This window comes from Carassius auratus, chromosome 19 (assembly GCF_003368295.1).
Source record: "Carassius auratus strain Wakin chromosome 19, ASM336829v1, whole genome shotgun sequence".
Lineage (NCBI taxonomy): Eukaryota > Metazoa > Chordata > Actinopteri > Cypriniformes > Cyprinidae > Carassius > Carassius auratus.
This window is the reverse complement of record NC_039261.1, coordinates 8,570,965-8,582,085: the sequence shown is the minus strand read 5'-3', so window position 1 is coordinate 8,582,085 and position 11,121 is coordinate 8,570,965. Positions and strand designations below refer to the sequence as shown.

Here is an 11,121-nt window from a genome sequence, read left to right as displayed (position 1 = left end):
CTTGTCCAGTTAGATTGTGGGTAAAATTTGGGACTCGCTGATGAACCACATACTGAAGCCAACACAAACCTTTTACCATCTCGTAATGTGTTTCTTCACATTTCTGATGTGGGATTACAGGAAACATCACACATTACAGTGCTGCAAAAACGAAAATTCTGAATTCACTGAAGGCAGTTCACACCATTTTAATATAAACAGCATGTACAGAAAGTTATATAATGTGTCAGTTTACACATTTCAGAATCTCTGGTGTTTTGCATACCACACAAATAAATTAGCACACATATCTAACCGGATACTCAAAGGAAACAGTGTTTAAGATGACAGGTTTAAATGTGAACCTGGTTCGGAAGTTACAGTCTCTAACATGTGACTTTGCACTCATACACTTGCCACATGACACCATGTGACTGCAAGACCCTCAGAGAGAAAGAGAGAGAGAGACTGGAATATGGTTTTAGTCACTGAACCTAAAATAATTGGGTTGTTGATATTTCATAAAGTGAGTGTTAGTTTTCATTGGACTATCGGGTGATGATGCAAATGACCAATCCGTGGAGGGAATGCTGGATTAGCCCAGAGAATCACTGCATGCAATATTTAGCACTAATCTGTACTCTTAAATCCAACAGGCCTTCCTCATTGAAATGAGTTACACATAAAATCTGTTCTGAGAAACACAGTGGAAGTAAGTCATCGCAGTTAAGCCGTTACCTGTCTCCAAAAAACTGCCAAAATAATGCTGTTGATTTATAAAACGTTTGTCACATACTTGGTTTTCACCAATTAGACTTTATAAAAGTCACTCTATACATTGTTTCAGTTCTGTTTGAATCATTATATTGGTAGTTTTTGTCGGTAAACGAGGTATTCAGATGAAAGATAATGAACTTCCTTTGATTCTCGGGTATTTTGAACATATGACTCATAGCAATCTATTGAAATCTACTGTTTGTTGTTTTCATTTCTTTTTCTTTTTTTGGAAAAGGGAAATTCTTAATTGTTCATAAGGGTGAATGCTATGTGCTCTGAATTTTAAGTGATTGTTCACTAAAAATGTAAACTCTGTTATCATTTACACTTATCATTTCAAACCTGTTTGACTTTCTGAAGGTCAAAGGGGTCCAAAACATCACTGCAGCCCATGGATGTTAAAGTGTTAAGAAATTATTTATGATGGTTTATTTTGTGTTTCCACAGAGCAAACAACATGAGTAGCCTAAATGATAACAGAATTTTAATAATTCCTTTATGAACTATACAGTTTCCTTATGGTATTTCGTGAATGTAATGAAGTAAACCTTTCAGTTCAGTGCTAAGATGCGACATGGAGTAAGCCTTGTATGTGTAACTAGACAGTAGTGAGTTATTAATGTACTCCATATTGCAGTGACTCACTCAGCTCGTGCGTTGTAAATTTGCCGTAAACAGCACAAACCGCCGCTAGAGGTCTCAGACTCAGTGTTGACAAACAATAAAAGAGTTCTATGAGAGGAACATCAATACATACCCACCTTCGGTTAAAACGCTATGCGGGTTTACGGTGGACAAATGTTGCGATTTGTCACTAATCTTCCCTGCTTATAACACAAAGACAGCTCCAGTTAACCAGGGAGCTGCTTCTGCGCGACTGACAAGAAGGGACAAAGCCGCTGCGGTCCCATACATCCTCTACAGTATACGAGCGAGATACAGTATCACAACAGTGAGTGTAAACAATACCCGGATGATAAAAACGCTGCATGTAACAACGATTTTTACGGGGTCTGGTTTTACTGTATACGCACGTGCAAACGATTAGAGATGGGGGGGTTTTCGTGAACCTAGTTAAGAGAGTTTCACACCTTTGTTGCACTCAGTATTCTGGCTGCAACAATGCATGCATGTGTAAGTAGGTCAAGAGAATCGTATTGTTCATTCAGTGTGTGCTACTGCCCAATCAGTATGTCGATTATAAGAATGAGAGCAAAACAAAGAAAAAAAAAAAGATTTTAGTGTCTCTCACGGGCACTGCAAATTATGGATATCTTGCTGCAGACAACTATTTGTCAGATGTTGCTGATATCTGCTTGAGACCAGTGTCTATTCCAATCGGTGTCACTTTTCTCGGATGTTTATAATTTGGTGACTGCTAAATAAGTCTGTGTCATATCACACATTGTTGTGACACATTGTGTTTTTTGTTTTTTTGGAAGTAAGTCTGTAGCACATGATATAGGCTATTCATATTAATATAATACATCAATAAAAGTTGGTTTTAAAGTGAATCTTAGAGGTGACATGAGCGATAAAAGTCATATCATATTGAAAATGTTACATTTAGACATCTAAAAATATATATTTTTTTCAATTTGATGTCCATTTTGATGTTATCAAATGGATGTTTTGTATCCAAAAATGTTTCCTATAAAAACACAAGTAGGCCATTGAATTGCATTGCCATTTAACTCATCTTTCTGGAAACATGCCAACAAGGCAAAAAAGGTTGAAGAACCATTGGTACTCTTGAGCACAGAACATGCTCTAAATGACTGTCCCTGTAGTAAATATACATGCATAATTGTTGATGTAGAGATGTTTATTATTGTTCCTTTGTAAGTGCAACATGGCAAACAAAATATTACACACACAGTATATATATATATATATATGTATGTATGTAAGTGCTTTGAATGTCTAGAAAAGCGCTATATAAATGTAAGGAATTATTATGTATATATATACATAATATATTATTATTATATATATATACATAATTCCTTGAACAACCACAGTCTATTGTCACTGCTGTTTTTTGCATTTATTATCTAGATGACAGTAGCTTTCCCCCCCTTTTGGCAAATTATGATCATTTTCTAGATGTCATATTAAAATAATTAAAAAAAATTTGTAAAAACGAACTTGAAAGATATTTCATCTTGCCCCTGATTTACATATCAAAACAAAGATAAAAGGGATTTTTATTTTTTATAAAATTGTATTTCGTTTTCTTGCAGTATCTTAAAAAGTAATTAATATGGATAATTACATGTATTATTATACAAAACAAACATTGCAATAAAAAAATCCTTTAAAAAATAAACTCTTTAAAAAAAAATTGGAATAGAAATGAAGCATGCTCATATGTTTGAGTCCCTGCAAAATAATCAGACAGGAACAATAAGCATGGTTTCGTAATTAATAAAAAATAACCTTCTAACCCTTAGTGCTTCAGACAATGGCAAATCAAATTTCGTGCGAATAACTCAGTCAACATAAGCGGCCTAAAATCAACCCTGTAAAACTGATCACTGCGAAAAAGTACATCATGTTTTGTTCATCGGCAAGTTTTGGAAACGGCTGGAAGAATGTCCAAATGTTGTGTGGAATCGCGGCGATTTCACACCACAATGTTCCTCAAAATGGTCCAGTCGATCGGAAAGAAGAGGGAGTTAATATGGCTGTCCACAGTTTATCTGTCAGTGTAGTAAGCTCGCCTTGTGCTGCCGACACGACGCGAATAACAACCCATTTAGTTCCCATCATTTCAGAGCTTCTTGTCCCCTCCCTTCCAGACACAGACAACAACATACACCTTAATAGGGGCGCGTCTCCGACACAGCCGCCGACCAATAACCCGTCTGTCTGGGCAGAGACCAAGGGGATGAGCGCTCGCCGAGGCCCAATCAGCGCTTTTGTGTTCCCTGCCGGTGCCGGGGACTGGTCGTGAAGAGCTACAGCAGCGCTCCAGGATCGGAGAGTGAACCCGGAGCCAGAGGAACCTGAAGGGTAAAGGCGAGTCAGGTGAGTCCGGGGATCCACTCGCGGCCTAGCCGGTTTCGGATCGGATTGGGGAATTTAGGAACGGTATGGTCTATAATCGTATCCGCATGTGATTCGGCCGTCGTTTGCCGTAAATGAATGGGCTAAACGGTTAAAAAGGGTTTTGAGGGAGCCTGCCGAGCAGCTAGACAATAGCATAGCGGATTTTGCGTGGAAAGCAAAGCGCCTGTAACGTTAACACTCAGCAGTTCAAAGTGGCTGGCTAATACTATTAAAATGAGCTCGGGATCGCGCCGTGGCGTATCGCACATCGAGCGGCTATTTCAAGAGCGATTCCGCGAAAAGCCCGTCATATTTAGGAGGCAACTTTGACAAGTTTACCGACCCAAGAAGCATTTTATATGTGTGAAACGGCTTTCATTGTTTCATCTGGTGTCTCTAGGGGTTAACTCAGATTGGCGGAGAAAGCCTCGCGTCCTCCCGGCTGTGGCTACAGTAGTGCAGTAGCAGCTCAGACACAATGAAAAAGCCCAACATGTACACACATGCAACGCCATCAAAATAAACCTAACGCTCGTATTCCGACGATATCAGTCGAAACGGGCTGTTTAGTGAGTGTTTTGTGGCTGTTCGGGGCAGTGGGCTTTCTCTTTACTGTGCCGAGGGCACACGGATGGTGTACGGTGAGCCTGTACAATTAGAAAAAAAGATGTCGAAAATGCATCAGCCATTTACGTAAGTGAGGACGTTCTCTCAACTTGCTCCATATGCACGCAAATGGCTGCCCAACACTTGACAGACGCAAGAGTGAAATCTAATTCCAGCGTGAATGCAGGTATTGATCGAAGCCAACAGGGAGCCACTGATAATCGAGGGAGATGACGTTTAGAAAGAAACTCTGATCAATGATATATGCTCTCTGTTATTCCTTCTCTGCAGACACGTCCAAAGTGAGACTGGGTTTACTTTATAGGCTTTATATAGTCAGAGGCTTATCCTAGCAGTCTGATTTGCAGAGTCTGACCTCACAAGAATTTTTCCTATGCATTTAGTAAGCAGATGACAGTAGTTTGTTTGAGAACACTTTTACTTTTTTCTGCTCAATTTGAAAGTAAAAATGCACTTAACAGAGTTCCACTTTATAGGCGAAATCTTATTTGCTACTATGTAAAGTTTTTTTTTATACATGCACTCAGTAATTTTTTGCTAATTAAAAAAAAAGTTGTACATTTAAAGAATTAACTGTGCTACATCAAGTGGGTCACCCGCTCATGGGTGCTGCCATGTTGAGATCACATTACTTGCCATGTCATGCAATAGAGTCCTAAAAGTTCATTATTTTTTTTATTGGGAATTGATTTTTAATAATAACTTAAACATTTTTAAAGACAGACCTAAAGCGAACTACAAGGTTGTTAATCATTGTTATGCCAATGCCATCACTCTGCACTATTTCAACTTATTTTAAGTAACCATATTTTACAGCAGATTTCTCAGTTAAAAAACGACATTAACCATCATTCTGCAAAGAAATCAATCAATCTGATAATCAAACCAAGCAAATCACATCAAAAGAAACTTTAGCACCTGTGCTCTCAAACTACGTAAATATTTAGAATATGTTGTTTCTATACAGCTTTAAATCAATAGTTTATGTATCCTTTTTTTTAAAAAAAAATTGTCATTTGCTGTGATTCACAATGGGCTTGTAGTCCTTTCCCTTGCTAAAAGTTGTTGAGTTCACAGACAATTGGTTGAATTTTTGTAATCCTATTTTGTTTTAAATGAAAGATTGTGGTATTTTGATTCACACTGTTCATATTTAGTTTGATTCATGGCTTATAACCTTTTAACAAAGACTTTGGGAAGACAATGGAAAAATACTTTTGGAACCAAGGTCTCTGCAAAAAGTGACTACTTCCACTACTAATAGACATAACATAGCAAACCGAATGAATTTGAATTCAGGAAAGACACACAAACTAACAAATTAAAAGAAAAACCAACAACTAAGGTATGAACATCCTATTTGCGTCCATGCAAATAGGTGTCAGCATTAAGTTTGAAAGCATTTAACAGGAGCCAGCTGAATGTAAACACAAACTAACTGTGTGCACCTTTTAAGTTCAAGGAATTATTCAAGAAGCATACGTACTCCTAGATATTTTTATAGCATATAAAAGTTTCCCACTTTGACAAGTCAGAGAGAAAAAGCTCTCCACCCACCGTTATTAAAGTCATTTATACTTATTGTGCAGAGAGAAAGGTCTGCATAGAAGTCCCCGAACATGTATTTGTCTAGGAATCACCCTGGTGAAATCATACTAATGTCTGTGTAAACAACAGAACTGTGAAGATTATTTTTTTTTTTAGCAAGTAGCACATCTTATAAGAGCCAATTGGAGTGTTTTCTGCTAATTTTGAAAAAGGCTGCTGCATACTGTGAGGGGCGCCCCACTAGTATTACATCCTCAAGAGGGGTCCAAACAATGTTCTTATTGACTGTTTTGCTCAAAGGCATTTTGTGTGGACTGTTCCCCCTCCTTCCCCTCAGGCGGAAGATACTTGGCAGCGTGGTATTTATTTTTCTACCTTTTTTTGGGCTATTCATCACTTTAGTCGGTGCACCCGAGCTTATGGCCATCGCCTGTGAAAGGATTTTATGCAGTTTGTTCTCTTTTAATTTCCGTGGTGCACGGGCACCTTATTGCTAGTGACTGTCTTGTTTTGTTAAGCCCACGAAACCTGTGAAGTGCGGTGCCAGGTGATAAGACGGAACACATTGAGATGAGTAAAGACTCTAAGCTCAATTATGAATGTAGATTTCATCATAGATCTGTCATGGTTTAGAGCTACCTGTTCAAGTACCTGTTCTACCTAAACCTGCTGCACACCAGATCTTATGTTGGTAGTGGTGCCTCAGCACAACATTGGCATTCCCATGTTGAATGCAAGGATTTTCACTTTAAATTTACTTTAAAGCCCAATACATATTTTTAAGTGGTTCACAATTAAGGGCTTAAAGGAACGCTCCTCTTTTTTTGCAAATAAGCTAATTTTTCAACTGCCCTATAGTTAAACAGTTGAGTTTTACAGTTTTCGAAACCATTCAGCTGATCACCGGGGCTGACTGAATCACTCTTAGCTTAGCTTTTTTGCGCAATATGCTACCGGTCTAATCAGATTCAGTGATCTATGCTAAGCTAAGCTAAAAGTGCTAATGCCAGACCTGGAGATCAGATTCTAAAATTGGATTCAAAAACGGTAAAACTCAACTGTTTAACTCTAGGGGAGTTGGAAAATGAGCCCATTTTCAAAAAAGCCTTTAAGCCTTTTGAGTTGTGGATAGTTCACCCAAAAACTAATTTTCATTTGCATTTCAATTTTCACTGACTTTATGAGTCAGTGGGGTCCAAAACAATGTTAACCTTCTTTAAAATGTCTTTTGTGTTCTCTTTAATCACATGAGGTTGGTTAAATGATGACCGAATTACATTTTTGGGTAAACTAATCTTTTTTATAAGGATTTGAAAGTGTAGAATTACTATTCACAATATAAAAACTATCTATGTTCAGATGATTCTGCATTAGCTCATATTGTGATTAAGCACTTTACTCAACCTGGATTCAATCATGGGTTCATCTATAAGACAAGACCATGCCATTGAAGAAGATATTTGAGAGGGGAAATCACACTCAGAACTGGATATTGACTCTTGGATCAGAAAGAGTACTTGACTTGGCTGGGTTTCAGGACTGCTGAATGGTCAGAAAAGGTAGTGTTTAGAATTAGCAGTGCCCCTTTGGCAAACGTATTGAGTAGACACAACAAAACGACTTGCTCTGTAAACATGCGCCATGAGATTTACGGCAGTGCAATATGATGATGTGGACCCAAGTTGTGCTGGTTTTGTAAAACGAACCCTCACTGCGACAATCCTGAGAGCCGAGAGCAGGGCACTGACACTCAGATGTCCTCCCATTGATCTCCTACCCTTCAACGCACCTTCAGTGTTGTTAGTGTTGTTTTAAAGCCAGTTAGAATGAGAGGGAAATGTTCACGTCTGGTAGTTTTTGGGTTTTGTATGATAGTGGTTTTAAAAAAAGACCCTCAGGACTGAAGTGTCAAGTCCGAAAGGGTTGATTCATTGGCTCTTGGGTAAGCTAGGGGCTGCTGCCCGCCCTTTCCCCAGATAAGGCTTATTGGTCTAGGAAACAATATGAGCACATGTCTTTTGGCTGTATAAAGCAGTGTAATAATGGACAACATCATTACCTCAGACCTTCACATTGACATCATGGAGAAATTAGTCTGTCATATTCTCAGGAACGTTTTTGATTGTACTCAATTTGTGGTTTGAAGTGTAGTTCCAGGGTTACAACTCTTAATCACTTATAGCCTACCATAAGTTTTGAGTAATTAATCATGTACACTGCAGTTTATCATTTAGCTGTTTTCAATTTAATTCAGTATTTAAACTTAAGTTTCCAAGCGTTTCCTTATAGAGAAAATTAGTAATCAAGGAGTGTTCATACTTGTTGTTGTCAGCCTGTATCAAGTCTTCATTGACTATATATGAAGGTCTGATTGATACCTACTCAAAATCAGTGCTTATTTAATGACCTATAGTTATGTCAAATTGAGACCCGAATGTTTTGAAAAGAAAGAAATCAGGATAATTACCCCTTAATCAGAAACATTGTTTATTTAAAAAATTTCCCAAGCAAAAATCTTTTGAGGGTGAGAAGTCTTGTGGGTTGCTTGTACATGCTACTAATTGATATGGATGATGTTAATGAATTTGAAGTGATAAATGTAGATCAGTGAAAGAAGTGCAAATAAAAAGAAAAGTATGTCAAACTGTTTTTGGGCCTGATACCAGTCTGTGCCAGTGTTCAGTAGTATTTATAGGAGGAAGTGATTTATAAAGGATTAAGTTAAAAAAAATAAACATTCTGTCTAGTGTTGTCAAAAGACCAGTACTTCGGTACCAATTCGGTACTAAAAAAATTAAAATGTTACAGTACCAGGTTGTTTTAAGTACCAGTGCTACAGAGTACATGGTCAATCCGGTTCTTGATGCACTATCCGAAAGGTGCGCAGATGCGCTCTCTTCATAAAAGCACTGAGAGATGGTGACATCCAAAGGAGGAAACCAAACACTTTAAACACAGACACCTAGATCAAACAAGAAGGTAAGTTTCATTGTGTTTCCCATACATTGATTTATTTGTGGCGGCCTGTCTGACGGTCTGACGGTAGAACTTTTAGGTTAGCTTAGCATAGATTATTGAATCTGATTAGACCATTAGCATCTTGCTCGAAAATGACCAATGAGTTTCTATATTTTTCCTATTCAAAACTTGACTCTTCAAGGTCAGATCAGATTCAATGATCTATGCTAAGCTACAGCTAAAGTGCCACTGCCAGACATGGAGATTGGGTGAATGGATTCGAAAACGGTAAAAGTCAACTGGTTTACTCTAGGGGAGTTGGAAAATAAGCCCATTTTTAAAAAGTGGAGTGTTTCTTTAAAGGGTTAGTTCACCCAAAAATGAAAATTGTCATTAATGACTCACCCTCATGTTGTTCCAAACCCGTTAGACCTCTGTTCATCTTCGGAACACTGTTTAAGATATTTTAGATTTAGTCCGAGAGCTTTCTGTCACTCCTTTGAAAATGTATGTAAAGTATACTGTCCAGAAAGGTAATCAAAACATCATCAAAGTAGTCCATGTGACATCAGAGGGGCAGTTAGAATTTGTTGAAGCATTGAAAATACATTTTGGTCAAAAAAAAAAAAAAAATTACGACTTCAGCATTGTCTTCTCTTCCGAGTCTGTTGTGAGTGCGTTCACGACACTGCTTATGTCTGACGCTGCTGAAGTGTTTTCTGGTGTGCTCTATAACAAAGATAACACATTCGCAGTGTCGTACGTCACTGCAGTCTAGATGTCAGCCTTAGATACAGTTTTAAATGTATCTGAATCCCTCTGGTGGTCGTCAGTTGCACAGGAACCTTTGACTCCTCAGCCTTTTTCGCTCAGCTCTGTCAGTCGCTGATTAATTATTCTCCACCATTTTAGTTGTGAGATCTTAGGTGGGCACAGTGAGCAGGTAGCGAGAGAGAATGTTTGAGTCGACTGTAATGCGTCGCATGTATGTTGGTGCGCTGGTCTTGTTAACACCTGAATGGGGAGGCTGCTTTCTGCAGGCCTCATGCGAGGCTTATTAAACCCCACGCAGAAACAATCAGCCCAGATGAATGGCTTCCTGTGAAGTTTAATTAGAGGGCCTCCCTGATGCTTTAGCTGGATAAACAGCAGCAAGAAATGACATGACGGGCCTCTTACGTTGATTCTTGAAGAATGCGTGTATGTGAAGAGACGAAGATGTTTTTAGCTTTAGGAATGTTGTCGTTTTTTCTTTTTCTCTCCTTTTCCCCTGGTGGATGGTGTCTGACCATCCCAATCACGAAATAGATGAGTTTTTTAAGCTTCATGAGTCTTGGCCGTCACGAGAGCTTTGGATTGTTGTTCATTTGCTTGACGTCTCTCAAGTGGACTTTCTCTGGCGATGAGGTGTGGACTGCATTAATTGCAGCAGGTTCAGGTATTGGCTCTAGTTGAAAAATTCAAAAGTATTGATTCAAGCCGAGCTGTTTTCATCATTCCGCAATGTATTACATTGTAGTAAGACGGAAGCTGTGAGTGAATATGAAACGCATAGACCCGTTTTATGATCACAGTTGGAGGTATAGGTGTATAGTCCCCAGATGGGTGGCTTTTGTAGCACGAGGTTCTCCGGCTGCACTCGTTTCAGGAGCAAGAGAGCTGCGTGATGGGTTAAGCTGATCGAAAGACTGCTGGAACACTTAATTCAGTGCAATATGAAAGAGCAAGCGGAACCCATCCGAAGCATTTCTCTCTGGAACCATCTTCGTTTTCATGGCCCGGGGGCTAGTTTGTCTATTAAAGTTGATGGACCTGACGTTGTGTATGGCATTGCATCATTTATTTAAACTAAAGTAGTCTTAGAAATGATTTTGTTTTGACTAAGCAGTCATAAACTTCTCTTTTATTATTGTGACATTAGCCAATGCCAGTGTCCAGTTGCAACACACATCTCAATGGGACAGTACACCCAAAAATTGTCAGCATTTCTATTCACCGTCATGTTATTTATAACCTGTGTGATTTAATATCTTAATACGTAATTCATACAGGGTTAAATCGGGGTCCGGTTATGTTTTTAAAACCAGATGACTTTCATTGTATGGACAAAGAATTGTTACAGAATTGTTTCGAAATTTGTGTTCCACAGAAAGAAGCCCATTCTCTTTTATTTTTTCACTT

The 11,121-nt window shown here is 38.5% G+C and overlaps 1 protein-coding gene across 2 annotated transcripts in view; it reads left to right on the top strand.

Annotated features, from left to right (window-relative positions):
* Positions 1-3,232: 3,232 nt before the first annotated feature.
* LOC113119350 (transcriptional repressor p66-beta-like) overlaps positions 3,233-11,121 on the top strand; it is a 38,196-nt gene continuing 30,307 nt past the window's right edge. The window contains exon 1 of one of the 2 annotated variants that reach the window (XM_026288768.1): positions 3,233-3,786. The gene's annotated coding sequence lies outside the window, so the exon portion shown is untranslated. The remainder of the gene's footprint in view (positions 3,787-11,121) is intronic. The other variant, XM_026288767.1, reaches the window with a different exon arrangement.